Source organism: Zeus faber (assembly GCF_960531495.2).
Source record: "Zeus faber genome assembly, chromosome: 10".
NCBI classification, from domain to species: Eukaryota; Metazoa; Chordata; class Actinopteri; order Zeiformes; family Zeidae; genus Zeus; species Zeus faber.
In genome coordinates this window covers 6,377,231-6,392,855 of record NC_137199.1, presented here as the reverse complement: position 1 = coordinate 6,392,855, position 15,625 = coordinate 6,377,231, and the positions used below count along the sequence as shown (strand labels likewise).

General features: G+C 45.6%; 1 long non-coding RNA gene across 2 annotated transcripts in view; it reads right to left on the bottom strand.

Moving 5' to 3' along the window:
• Window positions 1–9,744: 9,744 nt before the first annotated feature.
• Window positions 9,745–15,625, bottom strand: part of LOC307235706 — a 7,190-nt gene continuing 1,309 nt past the window's right edge. For both annotated transcript variants that reach the window (XR_013844353.1, XR_013844354.1), the window contains 5 exons: window positions 15,413–15,539; window positions 14,914–15,146; window positions 14,476–14,562; window positions 14,190–14,344; window positions 9,745–10,667 (listed from right to left, as the gene is read on the bottom strand). This is a non-coding gene — a long non-coding RNA (uncharacterized lncRNA). The remainder of the gene's footprint in view (window positions 10,668–14,189; window positions 14,345–14,475; window positions 14,563–14,913; window positions 15,147–15,412; window positions 15,540–15,625) is intronic.

The following is a 15,625-nucleotide window of genomic DNA, read 5'->3' as shown; positions in this document are numbered from 1 at the left end:
ACCTCACAGCGTGTTGCATATATTGTGTACATATGATTTGCTATTTGGAACCATGTCATTTAGTTTGTTTTTTTTACCTGTGTTGTCGGCAGGCTTGGCATACAGCACGGTATCTGTCTGCCCTTACATCCAAGACAGTTCATTTGCAAGTGGAGTTAAAATTCTCAACTTTCAAAGCCACTCTTTATTAATCATCAAGAACTGCTGACAATAACTCCGTCCTGTGGGATGACGTCCTGTGACGTCCTGTGGCACAGCATTTCTGTTGTACATTTAAGGCCAATCCCAATCCCCTTCTTCAGAGCACAATCATATCATGTTTTGATCAACTACACAATATAACTATCATCATTCTCTAAGACGGGGGTGACCAGCTCAAGTGAAACACACCAACATAGCGACAAACACGTATTTGACAAAACATGATTCAATTCACAAATATTTGAACAACTATTACTCTATTACTCTATTACTCTACACCCCATGGCGACAAGAACATTCAGAGCCCTGCCTGAGTTACCGGCGCTCACAGAGTAGCATCCAAGACCTGCCTGAGATGTGCAAACCATTCCCAAAAAGCACAAGATGAACCCGCACCTCCGACTGACACCACTCAGCACCATCCACCTGCCCACGCCTTGCCCATTCTGGAATCTCCAGCGTACAATGCGCGCCAATTCTGCACCATAAGCAGCGCCATAGACTTGACACTCATTCACCAAAGCATCCACATTACACATTGCTCTCTTCTTATTCTTTTACTTTCAGCTGCTCTCTTTAGGGGTCGCACACAGCGGATCATCTGCCTCCAATACCTTCTGTTCTGCGCATCTTCCTCTCTTACACCAACCGCCTGCATGTCCTCCCTCACCACCTCCATAAACCTTCTCTTTGACCTTCCTCTTTTCCTCTTGCCTGGCAGCTCCATCCTCAGCATCCTTCTCCCAATGTAACTCTCATGGCTCCTACACACGTGTCCAAACCATCTCAATCCGGCCTCTCTCACTTTTCCACCAAACTGTCCAACCTGAGCTGTCCCTCTAATGTACTCATTCTTAATCCTGTCCATCCTTGTCACCCCCAATGAAAATCTCAACATCCTCAACTCTGCCACCTCTGGTTCAGCCACCTGCCTTTTTGTCAGTGCCACCGCCTCTAAACCGTACAACATAGTTGGTGTCACTACCGTCCTGTAGACCTAACCCTTCTGTCACAGATCACTCCAGACACTCTTCTCCACCCACTCCACCCTGCCTGTACTCTATTCTTCACCTTTCTCCCGCACTCTCCACTGCTTTGGATGGTCGGCCCCAAGTACTTGAACTCATTTGCCTTCTCCACCTCCAGTCCTTGCATTCTCAGCTTTTTGCTGCCCTCCCTCCTATTCAGGCACATGTATTCTGTTTCACTCCTGCTGACTTTCATTCCTCTTCTCTCTTATGCATGCCTCCACTTCTCCAGGCTCTCCTCAACCTGCTCCCTACTACAGAACACAATGTCATCTGCGAACATCATAGTCCACGGAGACTCCTGCCTGATTTCGTCTGTTAACCTGTCCATCACCATTGCAAACAAGAAAGGGCTCAGAGCTGATCCTTGATGCAATCCCACCTCCACTTTGAATGCCTTCGTCACACCTACTGCACAATTTACTACTGTCTGACTGCCCTCATACATATCCTGTACCACCCTTACGTACTTCTCTGCCACCCCCGACTTCCTCGTACAATACAACACTTCCTCTCTTGGCACCCTATCATATGCTTTCTCTAAATCCACAAAGATGGATACCCGTACACTTCTTCTCACTCCTCGGGCATCCTCTCCCTTTCCAGGATGGTGTAAAACAGTCTCGTTAGGAATCACGCTGCCATCTCACCTAAACATTTCCATGCTTCCCCAGGTATGTCATCTGGGCCAACTGCCTTTCCACTCTTCATCTTCTTTAATGCTGTTCTCACCTCATCCTTGCTAATTTGCTGCACTTCTTGATCCACTATCCCCACATCATCCACTCTTCTCTCCCTCTCATTTTCTTCATTCATCAACTCCTCAAAATACTCCTTCCACCTTCTCAACACACTCTCCTTACAAGTGAGCACATTCCCATCATTATCCTTCATCACCCTAACCTGCTGTACATCCTTCCCAGCTTGGTCCCTTTGTCTTGCCAGCCTCACTGTCCAACCTCTCATACAACTCATCTTATGCCTTTTCCTTTTTCTTTGCCTTTGCTACTTCTCTCTTCGCCTTGTGCCGCGTCAGCTTGTACTCCTGTCTACTTTCTTCATCTCTCTGACTATCCCATTTCTTCTTCGCCAACCCCTTCTGCTCTATGCTCTCCTGAACTTCCTCATTCCACCACCAAAAAGTCCTTGTCTTCCCTCCTCTTCCCGCATGATACACCGAGTACCTTCTTGGACGTCTCCCTCACCACTTCTGCAGTTGTTTCCCAGTCATCTGGTAACCGTTCATTCCCACCTATTGCCTGCCTTACCTCTTCCCTTAATTGCATTCAACACTCCTACTTTTAAAACTTCCACCATTTTATCTTTGGCTCTTCTTTCACTCTCGTCCTCTTCTTGGCCTCCAGAGTCATCCTACAGACCACAGCGTCTGATGCTGCCTAGCAACACATTCCCCTTCCACCACTTTGCAGTCACTAATCTCTTTCAGATTGCACCTCCTGTACAGGATGTAGTCCACCTGTGTGCACCTTCTTCCATTCTTGTACAGTATGTCACCCTGTGTTCCTCCCTCTTCTTGAAATACGTATTCACAACAGACAATTCCATCTGCCTATTCCATGGCCAAATCCACCACCATCTGTCCTTCCACATTCCTCTCCTTGACACCATACCTACCCATCACCTTCTCGTCACCTATGTCTCTGATCCCTTTGCCAACATGCCCATTGAGATCTGGTCCAACGACCACTCTCTCTCCCTTGGGGAGCGTCCCCAAGGGACTACATCCAACTCACTTAAGAATTCTTCTTTCTCTTTCATCTCACACCCAACTTGGGGAGCATATGCACTGAGCACATCCATTATCACCCCATCAATTTCCAGCTTCATGCTCATCACCCTGCCCGACACTCTCGTCACCTCCAAAAACACTCTTGACATATTCTTCCTTCAAGACTATCTCTACCCCATTTCTCCTGCCATCCACTCCATGGTAGAACAGTTTGTACCCGGCTCCGATACTCCTGGCCTTACTCCCCTTCCACCTGGTCTCTTGTACACATAGTACATCTACCTTCCTTCTCACCATCATGTCAGCCAGCTCTCTCTCTTTACCCTTCATAGTGCCAATGTTCAAAGTGCCTACTCTCAACCCTACTACCCTTCTTCCTCTCCTGCTGTCTGTGGACACGCCTTCCCCCTCTTCTTTGGCCAACAGTAGCACAATTTCCACTGGCACCCTGTTGACTAACGGCACCAGTGGCGGTCGTTAACACGGGCCGCGACCGATCCGGTATGAAAATCTGATTTGTTGTCCGCATGTTTGATTTGGCATGGTTTTATGGATATGGTCATGGTTTTGATACACTGGCTTGTGCACCCCCAGTGGCTCAATTAAAGATGTTCTTTGAATGATCACAAGTGGCTTCTTGTGATCGGAGACAAAGCTCAGACTTTGATGTCTTCAGATGATGTCACAAAGCAGGGCTTTACTGAAACCGTGGAATTAGAGCTGTTCTTTAATATCTGTTCCAAATGTTGGACATTTGGAACAGACGACCCATTCCCATTATACGTTATAGTGGATCCTGCGGCATCTATGCAGCCTACAACAGAGAAGTTCCCATGGGTGCGTTCCCCCCAGTTCCCCCGTTGCTTGCGGGAAAAATAATGGCGCACCTTCGCAAAGGTAGTTCTCAAGGTGTGGGTGGAGGTACTCAGATGGGGGGTGAGGGCTTCATTCTAATGAGCCCCCACTTGACGTAGGAGGGGGAGGCAAATCTGGACGGCTTGTTGAAATGTGAGTTATTCATAAGTATTGACATTTAATAGTACCAAAATGTACCTCCAACTTTTCTTTCTATCTTTATTGATTAATTGTTATTAGTATTTGATTGCCCTCTATTAATATAAAGGTCATATGTGCGATGTGTGCATGTTGTGTTTGGAAGGTGTACAGTACAACAAAGGTTATCATTATTATAGTACTCCATTAGCTGATGGTTACACTGCTGTCTATATAAGTGTTTGCCATTTTCCCTTTTTTGTTACAGTCTAGGACAGGGGTCGGGAACCTTTATGGCTGGGAGAGCCATAAAAGCCAAATATTTCTAAATGTATTTCCTTGTGAGCCATATCATATTTAATAAAATTGAAGTAAGGCATACGCTTTTAACCTATAACACATCTCTGAGTGCTTAAAAAAGCGCTATATATAATACATTTCTTTATTCTTCTTAATAATATTGTTGTTATACTGTAGCTATCCAATAATAAATGAAATACTTTTTACCATTAATGTGACTTGTGGTGCTGCATGGTTTTGCTGATGGCCTTGTAGTCTGCTTCATACGTAGTGAGGTTAAGCTTCATGCTGCGTTGAGGCTTCATCAGTTCAACGTGAGCGTAGGTTGCTCTTAATGTTTCTCAGATGCCAGAAAGACTGCTCACATGCGTATGTAGAGCCAAACATGGTCAATACGGCAATACTCACACACTGCATTATGTGCTATGTGACGGGAAGCTCGTTCCAAGTTTTAAGAATCAGCTGGTCTCCAGGTTCAAGTTCAAGTTCAAGAGATTATTTGTCACATACATATTGACGTTTTTTCCATTTCTGTCCACTTGTGTTCAGCTGATTGCTCCGACTGGAGGCAGGGAGTTTTCTTAATGTTTGTCTGTCTTACAGAGTTTGTAAGCAGCCCAGCAGTGGAACGCCATTCCTCCTGCACCCAAGAGGATCATTATTATCCACAATTATTATAATGATCCTCAGTGATATATATAATTGTGGCCTGCGTGCCGCATATTGAAATAAACTCGCCATGTGGGTGCACCACGGCCAGAAAGACTCCGTCTCCCTCCATAAACCCTCACCTGTGGGCAGAGACTCCCACAAGTGGCTCCTGAGCAGAGACCCGGGAGGGGCAGGGCGCCGAGTAAAAGGCCCCCGGAGTCTTTCTGTGGTGCGCAGCCAGTGCTTGACTACGCCCCTTTGTCCGCCACATTTATATTTTGAATTTTACTTTCAAAATTGTAATTTCTTTTACCTGTATTACTTTAAAACGACACAGAATAATTATTTATTACTTGTTAATTGTGATGAAAAATTTTAGCTCAAAATTGTCTGCGAGCCATATATCGTCATCGAAAGAGCCATAATTGGCTCGCGAGCCATAGGTCCCCGACACCTGCTCTATGATCATGTCGTTGAAGGATAGTGGTGGTGATTCGGGGAACCAGGGAGACAGTGTGGATACCAGAGGTTTCTAGTGAAGAGGTAAAAACTGATGAAACTGAAATTTCGTCCCTTTTTTTTTTTTATGAAATTATGTTTTGTGGGACAGTGTAGAGATGTCTATGTCAAAAGGTAATGATTATTTAGTCGCTAATCATTAATTTATGGATAGATGCACTCCAGGGTAAAGTGCTGATCCTGCCTTGAGCCTGAAGAACTAGTTGGACCAAAACTCATTAGTCTGCTTTGCACAGTAGGCACTCCCCTACCTATATATCATTCAACACTTCAGGTGTCTATTGCAGTGGGCAACCTCCACTGAATTGCCTACAGCCTTGACTAACATAAAAAAAAATTTTTTTAACACTTTCATCAAATAAATATCTGTAAAAAGAGAAAAAATGTTAATTCACACAGCAAAGGGTAGACTGTACATGTAATGCATGACACTATTATTCAGACCTAATGAATTGATCTAAAATAAAATGTGATGCTGTCGGGATCTGTCAAACCTCGTTGATAATGACAATTGACAGGAGAGACATTTTACAAGATTCTTGAATTGCTGTTCTTTGGTAAGCTCCAAAATTGTCTGCTGCTGCCTAACACGAATGAGTGAAGTAGCTTTCTTTGAGGATTTTTTTATTCATATATGTTTATTTTTCGTTTAGAAAAGGAGCTATATCTTCATTAAAAAGTAAAGGGAGTTCAATGAACCCCCTCTATATGCATGCACTGTATGATGGGAGCAGACACACTAAGTCAAACTAGCTCATCCGGTTCAAAAACGCATTGTGCCTTTCTGTTGAATGACGCGCCTCCCCAGGCAGCGTGAGGAGCCCAAAAAACAGCACTAGCGTGAGTGAGGCAGTGGGCGCTCGTCCCTGCTGAAAGGCTGAGCCGGTTGACCCATACCCCTGCAGGATGGACTGTTCCAGCCTCGAAACCCGTGTCATCATCAGCAACAAGAAACTTGACGGGAAAACGGCTGGGTCGCAGTGAACGCATTACACCACCATAAAAACACGCTGTGGTGCAATTTACCGATGTCGTGCCACGCACAGCCACGTATGCATCACTCCAGCACAGTGAAAAGTATATACTGTATATACTGTAGATTGCAAGGGCTAGGACACCAAGTAATGTTCACTGAGAGCCAAAGATACGCACTATACTGGTATCACGGCCACAGACTTAGCCTACCCTTGTCTCTGTCTCGCTGAATCCACTGCACAAGTGCTGCTTGCAAAATCTTCAACATGAAAACAGAGCTCTGCAAGTTGGACACATTGTAATGTCCACGTTTTTACACAGCCAGTGATCGATCATGAAGATATAATTCACAGGACCATTTGTGTTGGTGTGTGCGTCAGTAGCAATCTTAAAATTCCACTGACTGTTCTAAAATGGTGTCAGTGGTGTTCCTGCACGCTCTGCATCTTTACCCGTCTCTTCAGGGATGGCCGCTCATGATGGGACAGATGTGGATGCGGCCACTCTTATGAAGAACTTCTCTTCCCGGGGCTACAAGATGAGAATTGCCAACAACCAGACGGTGAACCAGATGGACAGCTGCTTAGCAGAGACAGCATGGTCAATTTGAACATCCGTTTCCTTCACCCAGGTGTTTGTTGTTGAATTTTCCTACTGGCAGGCATTTTGGTAAGATGAAAGCCCAAATCCAGAGCTTTCTGATCTCATCTTATCGTTATTTTCCCTACACTATCTCCTTCATATTTTTGCACTCATTGATCATATCTTCAGTTTCATTATTGTTTATTGCTGACCCTGTTTGTAGTTTCTGTTTCACACTGAACATACAGTAGCTTAAATATTATCTGCCTCTGGACCTGGTTTATTAGGCACATAGTTTGCTCGTCTGCGGAGGAAGCATGAAGTTTAGTGCTCCTGCCTATTTTGGGCCAATTGAAATTGTGAAGGTCTCCAACACTAATAAGAACTACTGAAAAGAGACGACGAAGACTCCTTCAAAAACAAACCTTTATTTTTCGATCACTGGGAGTCAACCTGATTGATTAGCATCAGAAACTTTGAAATTGATTCCGTAATGAGAGAACTGGAACCTCTAAAGAACATGGGCACGGTTGCCCCATTGTGCTGCAGTCGGCTGACACTATTCTCTCACTTCTGCATTCGAGATTCAAGATCAAGATTCTGATGCCAATTACCACGGCGGACTCCCAATGGATGAAAAATAAGGTCTAGGTTACAGAACACCCGATACCTTTAATGTTAATAGTAGTGTAGTTTCTTGATGGATTTGATGTGTTGATGATAGTTGTAGATAATAGTAAATAGTAAATTCCCTATTTGCACCAAGGTTGTTGAAAAAAGTTTGATGGAATGGTCGAAATAAGCCTGCGCTATAAACCCTCTCTGCATTCAAGTTGCTCTTCTCTTCTATGCCGTGTCCCAGGAGGACAACGGCAGTTGTGCATCTCTTGTGTGCATACTGGTGAGCCTGCGGGATGGACAGCTTCGCAGACTTGCGGAGGCTGACGGGTTGGCTGACGCGGGGATTGCTACAAGAGACCGATGGCCAAGCTCACACTTTCCTTCATACAGGTTGGCCAATCAACTTCCTCTGGCTGGTTTGAAAGCGCTTCTGTCACTTCTATTTCAATGTTTCTGTCATGTGCACACGCTGAACCGTCTCTCCCAGGCGTGTTGCGGCACCGACTCATGGTACATTCACACCACCGGCAATGATGCTGCAGCGTGAAGCCGAGCAGCTCTTGTCGTGCATGTAGGCTCAATATCCACTGGCTGTTGTGTGCGTGCCAAACATTCAAATCTCTCTCCTTTTCAATATATAACATACATTATATAGATAGATGGGGACGTGTCAGTTGTTTTTATAGTAAAATGGTGTAGCTTGTTTATTTAGAAAAATAAATAACCTCTTGAAAAAAATAACGTAAATAACCTTGCCATCCGTCACTTAAAATAAAGAATCGTCCTTGTTGAAGAAACATAAAATGACGCGTTCCTTATTTAATCGACAGTTGAAGTGACGTTTTTCATAAGAAAAATTGGAACAACACAGTTGTCAGAGCGCCCATTGTCCAAGGACCAGCACCATTGAGAGCCTATCTTCCCTCCTCCTGGTTATTGACCACCCCAGGGTCTGTAGTTTGGGCAGGTCTGCTGACTGTTCATTCTGTTGGAGTTTTCTACAGTTGTATTTGAAAAAAGTTTATTTTTTTACGATAAGTCATTCCCCTTTACACTGCTGTTGCTAAGGGAGTCACTCATTCCTGCTTTCTTTCTTTTAAAATCTCGGGTGTAGAATCACTGCTGGAGGCTGAGATCATGAATGCACTTCCAGTAGAAGAGGGACCAGGTAGATTTCTCATCCGACTAAATGTATGCCACATCAAATTTGTTTATTTTATTGTTTCTTTCCTGTACTCCCATGCCACTATTTTGCTTCTACGCTGCTCTTGTTTTGGTTGCTAATTGGTTGAAAATTTTAAACTAGGATGTGTCAGAATCCTGCCCTGATCTTGCTTTCTGTCTGTCTCTAGGTCCCTATGTCCCTTTCTAGCTCCCTCTGTCTGTCTCTGGTGTCACATCCCTGCCACTCCCGAGGTCCAGTACACTCCAGTTCCTGAGCCGTCGACCGCCTCTCCCGAGGTCAACTCCGCTCCAGTTCCCGAGCCGTCGGTTGCCTCTTCCGATGTCCGGCCCGTTCACGTTCCTGATCTGCCTTCCACTTCTACTAAGGCTCGGTCCATCCTGTGATTCCCTGCCTGTCCCTGGACCCTCATTTCCGGCCTGTTCCCTGCCTGCTTCCTGATCCTGATTCCTCACCTGTTCCTAGACTCTGATTCCCTGTCTGTCCCTAGACCCTGATCCTTTGCCTGTTCAACATTAAACCTTGCACCTACACCTAAAATCGTGTTGTGTCCTGCATTCGGGTTCACCAGACCTTATCCGTAACAGGATGTTGCTGTGCTTCCCAGTAATGTCACGAAATAAAAGATCCCACTTATCAATTAAAATGTGTCTCTTTCACACGGTCAGCCATAAACACACCCTTAACATAGCTGAAATGGTATCTATCTCTATCTCTATCTATGGTATCTGTGGGGATGGTAGCTCAGGAGGTAGAGCTGGTCGTCTAGTAATCTAAAGGTTGCTGGTTGGATCCCAGGCTCCTCCTGCTAGCATGCTGTAGTGTCCTTGAGCAAGACACTTAACCCCTAATTGCTCCTGATGGCTGCGTTCGTCGGTGTTTGAATAATTGTAAGTCGCTTTGGATAAAAGCGTCTGCTAAATGACTAAATGTAAATGTAATGTATCTCAGGACCTTGGTTTATTAGAAGGACAAATGGCTGGTCTGATAGGCTGACAGTCAGTCCAGAGGAAGAAACTACAACTGAACCAATAAATACAACCAAACCAGTTGCTCAGATTGTAGTTAGTAATAGTCCGCAGCCCCTGCCACCAGCGTCTAGTGTCCCATTGCTCCATCTGTAGCTCCACTGTGTCTCTGTATGTCTGTTTAGCGTCCTTTACCGCCCTCCGCAGTTTATATTTGTAATTGTCTATGTTTCCGGACACAAGACCATCGTTGTAACCGGTCGTGGGAGCATTCAGAGCGCCGCAGTTGGATTTATCGACCAACAGTTTCCGGTTAGGAAATATCCAACCTTTCGCTGTAGGAATGACGCTGTCCGCTATTGTGGCTATGAAACTCATAGCAACGTCTGTAAACTCGCTGATGTCAGTGGAACCTGATTTGAACATGTCCCAGTGGACATCACTGAGAGCGTCCTGTAGCGCGGCCTCTGATTGGTCCGACCACAGCTTTACGTCCCTCGTCACTACCGTTCCACCTATGATGCAAGGCTTGTAAACAGGTAGCAACACAGGAAGTATCCATTCTTGTATGTTGTGTAGCAGTTGTCCAAAGTTCTTTCTCCCCTAGTTGCACACGTTATGTGTTGCTGGAAATTAGGCAGCCGCGTCAGGATGTTTGTTGTGAAGTCCACACATTACATCATAGAGGTCCGATCGTGCTGTGTCCGTGTCCACTTGCGGTGGAATATAAACGGCTGTGATGATGACCGAGGGAGGTAGAATGGACAGCATGAGATGGTCAGCTGTTCCAGATTTCTACAGCAGGAGCGGGAGAGAGTCTTGATGTTGTTGGGGTTACACCAGCTGCTGTTGATCATGAGGCAGACGCCTCCACCCTTGGAATTCCCCGACTCCCCCTGCGCAGAACACGGAGAACGATAACATTAATAAATCCTCACAGTTATCGTTTTAAGACTTGTGAACTTAAAGCAGTTGGGAGAGAGGGGGAGAGAGGGGGACTGTGTGTGTGTGTGTGTGTGTGTGTGTGTGTGTGTGTGTGTGTGTGTGTGTGTGTGTGTGTGTGTGTGTGTGTGTGTGTGTGTGTGTGTGTGTGTGTGTGTGTATGACAGAGAAACAGTGAGAGATAGAGAGAGAGGGGGAGCAGATCTCAAACAAATGGGACGAGTGAGAACAGCAGTAGGGAAATCACGAGCATGAAGCATTAAAGAACGGTAGACACGCCGGTGCAATTGTTGGGGAAAATATTCCTATAAAAGAGGCAGGAATAAAAAAAAAGACATCAGAAAAATGGGCTAAATTTATAAAATAATTTGCAACAAAAAGGCCAAAAGAGCGAACATTCAACACAGCACTATGTGAAGAGATAAAAGTTCTGATTAAAAAAAAGTACAAAATGGGAGACAAAAATTTGAAAAGAATGAAGAAGAAGGGGAGCGAGAGATACTGAAAATGTTCAAGCAAGAGGGAGAAGGATGGAGGGAAAGCAGCCGGATAAAATGCCAGGCAAATGCTGGTGGAAAAAAAGGGAGAAAGGAGGGAAATAAACCTCCACTCTGATTGCTATAGGGGCCTGAGATAGGGAGAAAGGAAAGGAACAAACCTCCACTTGGATTGCTATAGCGGCCTAAGACAGGGAGAATGGAGGGGAACAAACCTCCTCTTGGATTGCTATAGCAGCATTAGAGTTAAGACCAGGGAGGTAAGGAATAGGACAAAATGAAAAGCCTCACAGAAAAAAGGCAACTTTCCAATACTGATAAAAGGACAACAAGCGCAGTATACCCCATGAATATACAGGACCTGAAGGGGCTAGTAGCGAGATTACCTAATATAAATGAGGAAGCTAGCAAATGGATTAGGATATTTGAAGAGCAGACTATAGTAAAAGTAATAGCAGTGGGGAACCTGAAAGCACTGTTAGCCAGAGTACTGGGGACGACCAAAATGTAATGTATACTAGAAAATGGAGGGCTGGGCGTGATGAAAAGGACAGTGGATGGGGATGGAACCACGTTCGACACCTACAGACAGAATATGTTGGGCACTGAGGGAAGAATACCTGACCTGGATAGATCCAAAAGCACGAAAAGGTTGTTGCTGTATTGTGCTGGGGGACTCGGATTATCCTGCTTCCTTCATCCAAGATCAAGTCAGAAGGTAGCGAATGGAGACAGAAAAAGACCCAGAGACAGAGCTGATAATATCCGTCCTGTTCAGAAACTCAATGATTGAGACACCACCAGGGCCAGTAAGAACCGGGGCCTGACTCAACTCCAGTTGAGAGGTAAAGAATACAAGGCATGGCGAACACTGCCAAAACAGACACCAGTCGCTCAACACGGTCCTTACTCAGTGCAGCAACCACAGGATCAAAGGCAACCTACTAATCCCATAGTCAACGTCTATACACAAAATGCAGGGTGAGCCCCAAATCAGTTGGATACACAGAAAATAGTTCAAAGGTGACCCCAAAATACAAAAAGGACCAAGAGGTCCAACCCACCGGGGGGGTGTTAGGGCTGTCACCAACCAGGAGACATCCATAGACAGTGTCCTATCAATCTGTGCGATCAAAGACAAGAACAAGGACAGGATCAGGGAGCTTGGCAACAGTCCCAGGGAAGGACCCCCACGGCCCAGCGAACCCCCTGGCTACGACAGGGTTACTAGGGGTGCCCAGTGAATCCAAAAGGCGAGGTCAGCAAATAGCAGTCAGTGAGCAGGCTGATCAAGAACCTTTGCTGCAGGTTCAGGTAAACAATAGAGGCACACCAATGATGAAAGATACTGGAGCTACTTACACATGTGTAAGTCCAAATAATGCCTCTCACTTCTCCATGTCTGGTGTAGTTCCTTGATGAATTTGATGTGTTGATGAAGAAGGAGAGACCGCTGACGCTGACTTGAGTAGAATAACAGATTTATTACAAAAGAACAGCATCAGACTGGACTTGCCTAGAATGTCCAGGAGAGAACCGAGCCAGATGGATTCTCTGTCGAATGAGACTCTGGCGAGTCTTTTATGCTTGCCCAAAAACAACATTTACCATTTGGTTCCCCTGGTGATGTGCTCTCTCTCTCGGGACCCCTGGCACCATCTCTTAGCAATTATCTTATACGATGGGGCTGTCTTGGGACGCCACACATTCCAAGACACCTCACTGGCTAATACACAAAGACTTGGATTCTCAGGACGAACTCAGTTAGTACCTATGACAGCTCCAGTAACTCTTCAAACACATGGCTGTATGATCAAAATACCCATATTAGTATCAGAAAATATGCCAGTGAATTTACAAGGAAGGTATGCATCATGTAATGGGTTTGAAAGTAATGGGTACCCCCAAAGGAGTGATTATAGAAAAAGCAAGAATATCTAAACAGATGCCAATGAGGCAGGTGCATGCAGCAAATGTTTATTGGATAAGAGAAATTCAACAGACAGTGGATCAAACCATGAATAAAAAGGGGAAAGTTTATTAAAGCACAACTCCCGAAAGCCAGAGATTCCAGTCGAGATTCCATCACTGCACGCTGCAGTTCAACCCAAACCACGACCCAATATTAGAACAATTCTGGCAAATGGGGGCAGTAGGAAGGAATGTCTTGATACAAATACGATATGTGATAATGAGTCCGCAAGGGGCAGAAATAGCGGTTCAGGATCAACCACAAGCAGACACAACACAGAAGTGGTATCACAGCGCGAAGATGGCACCACATGTCACTCTATTGATAAACAAGGGGAACGAAGCCAAAGACTTAGGCTATATGATTAAACAGGAAAAGAGAGAAAGAATGGAAAAAAACAAGATAATCAAAATATTGCACTGCTGCCTCACAGCAGGAAGGTCCTGGGTTCGATTCCCGCCTGGGGCGCTGTTGGCATTGTGCTCCGGCGGGTTATCTCCCAGAGGCAGAGGCCTCATTTCAATGGCCACCATCCAAAGCATGTGCGTGCATGTGGTGTGCTGTGTGACGATTAAAGATTCTTCTTCTTCTAACACCCCTTTGCTACCGGTTTTTACAGGCAGTGAATGAAGTGGTAGAAGCCTGGCAGGCTGAGGTTCCAAATCCCCACATGTTGTTGACAAACATCCCTCCAGATGCAAAGTATTTCACAGTAAATGATCTCTGCGGAACTTCCTTTAGCGTACCATTGACACAGGAGAGCCGAAATTTATTTGCATTCACCTACAAGAGGAGACAATAAACGTATACACAGACACCACCAACGTGGGTCTTGCTGCGGTGCTTTTCCAGGAGGGTGACCACGGTGAGCAGGTTGTCGCCTACTACAGCTGCTCTCTCAGCCGACCGGAGAGGAACTACCGTGTGACCCGCTGGGGGCTGTCATTCGGGGGCTTCGCCACTTCTAGCCCTACCTCTACAGCAGAAAGTTCCTATTGTGCACTTACCACGTCCCCCTCACCTGGCTCCTCAACTTTAAGGAGATACTGCCAGCGGTATCGGAACACCTCTGGTGGAGAGTTTCAACCGCACACTGGCCACCCAGCTTGCAATCCTGACCAGCCGCCGACAGCAAGACTGGGACCTCCACCTGCCACTGGTCCTGTGGGCGAACCGGATGTTAGTTCAAGAGTCCACCAAATCTGTCAAATCTGGACAACCTTGGAAAAAGAAAAATAAGACAGGAACAACGGATGGAGAGATTGAGCCGTCGTCATGACCACTGCTACACACCTCCAGGCCTTTCTCCAGGCCAACAGAAATTGATCCATCTGTGTAGTGTTTGTTTTTGTGACAAAAACAGCAACTGCGCTGCTCACTCTGTGAAATACACAAGGGAACAGCATTGGAGTAATGCATATTTTTTTATTTTATATACCCTTATTAGTCCCACAACAGGGAAATTTGCAATTTCTCTGTATTTTACCCATCCTAGTAGCTGATGTATCGAGGAGCAGTGGGCTGCCATATAGAGGCGCCCGGGGAGCAGTTAGGGGGCAGTTAGCATCTTGCTCAAGTACACATCAGCACGCTACCAGGAGAAGCCGGGTATCGAGCCGGGGAACCTTCCGCTTACTAGACGACCCGCTCTACCTTCTGAGCTACTGCCCAAATTACCCACATAACATTTTGGGTAAGGACCGAAATAGTATGGTGGGGATGGGGACTTACATGTTGGCGGAAAGGAGCTGATCAGGAAAAGAATTGAGGGGTTAGACGGGTGCTGGTTCAGCGTGTGTTGGATCTGTCCCCATCCCACCTGGACATTGCGTCTGGCTTCTCAGGTCGCTCATACGGTGAGCACAGGAATCCAGGAACAGCCACTGCTTTCAGCTGAGCCACAAAGGGTGCTGGATCATGGACGACCGGGTCAAAGTGGAGCTCCATAAGCTCAGTGACTTATTCTAATGCACAGGAGAGAGCACATTACATGGCATATCATTTGAGTAATTAATTTGGCCTCAACTGTTGACAAACTATTACCAAAGTAACTGCAGTTAGAGATGTTATGTTTACTGCTCGTTTTTTTAATTTGTTACGCTTGCAAATGTAGACCCTCCTCCTTGTCATTCAGGTGGTGTCAAAATCTCGCCAGCGGGGCAAATGTGTTTGGACACATATATTAGTATAGAGATAAAAACTTGCATCAGACAATTGAGAATGAACTAACCAGTACTATATTATGTTCCCCTCTCTTGGCCTTTTGAAACTTTATTTGGAACTGCAGTTCTCCTGCTGCAGTCCTCGCTTGGGCACGCACAGAATTTTCGTTGAAAGGCAATGCGGCCGGGGAAAGCCTGGAATGAGAAGGATTTGTATGGGACTCTTTTCAAAATAGTTCAGGGCTAGAAGCTCAAATTTGACATTGGTGGTACAGTTTTAG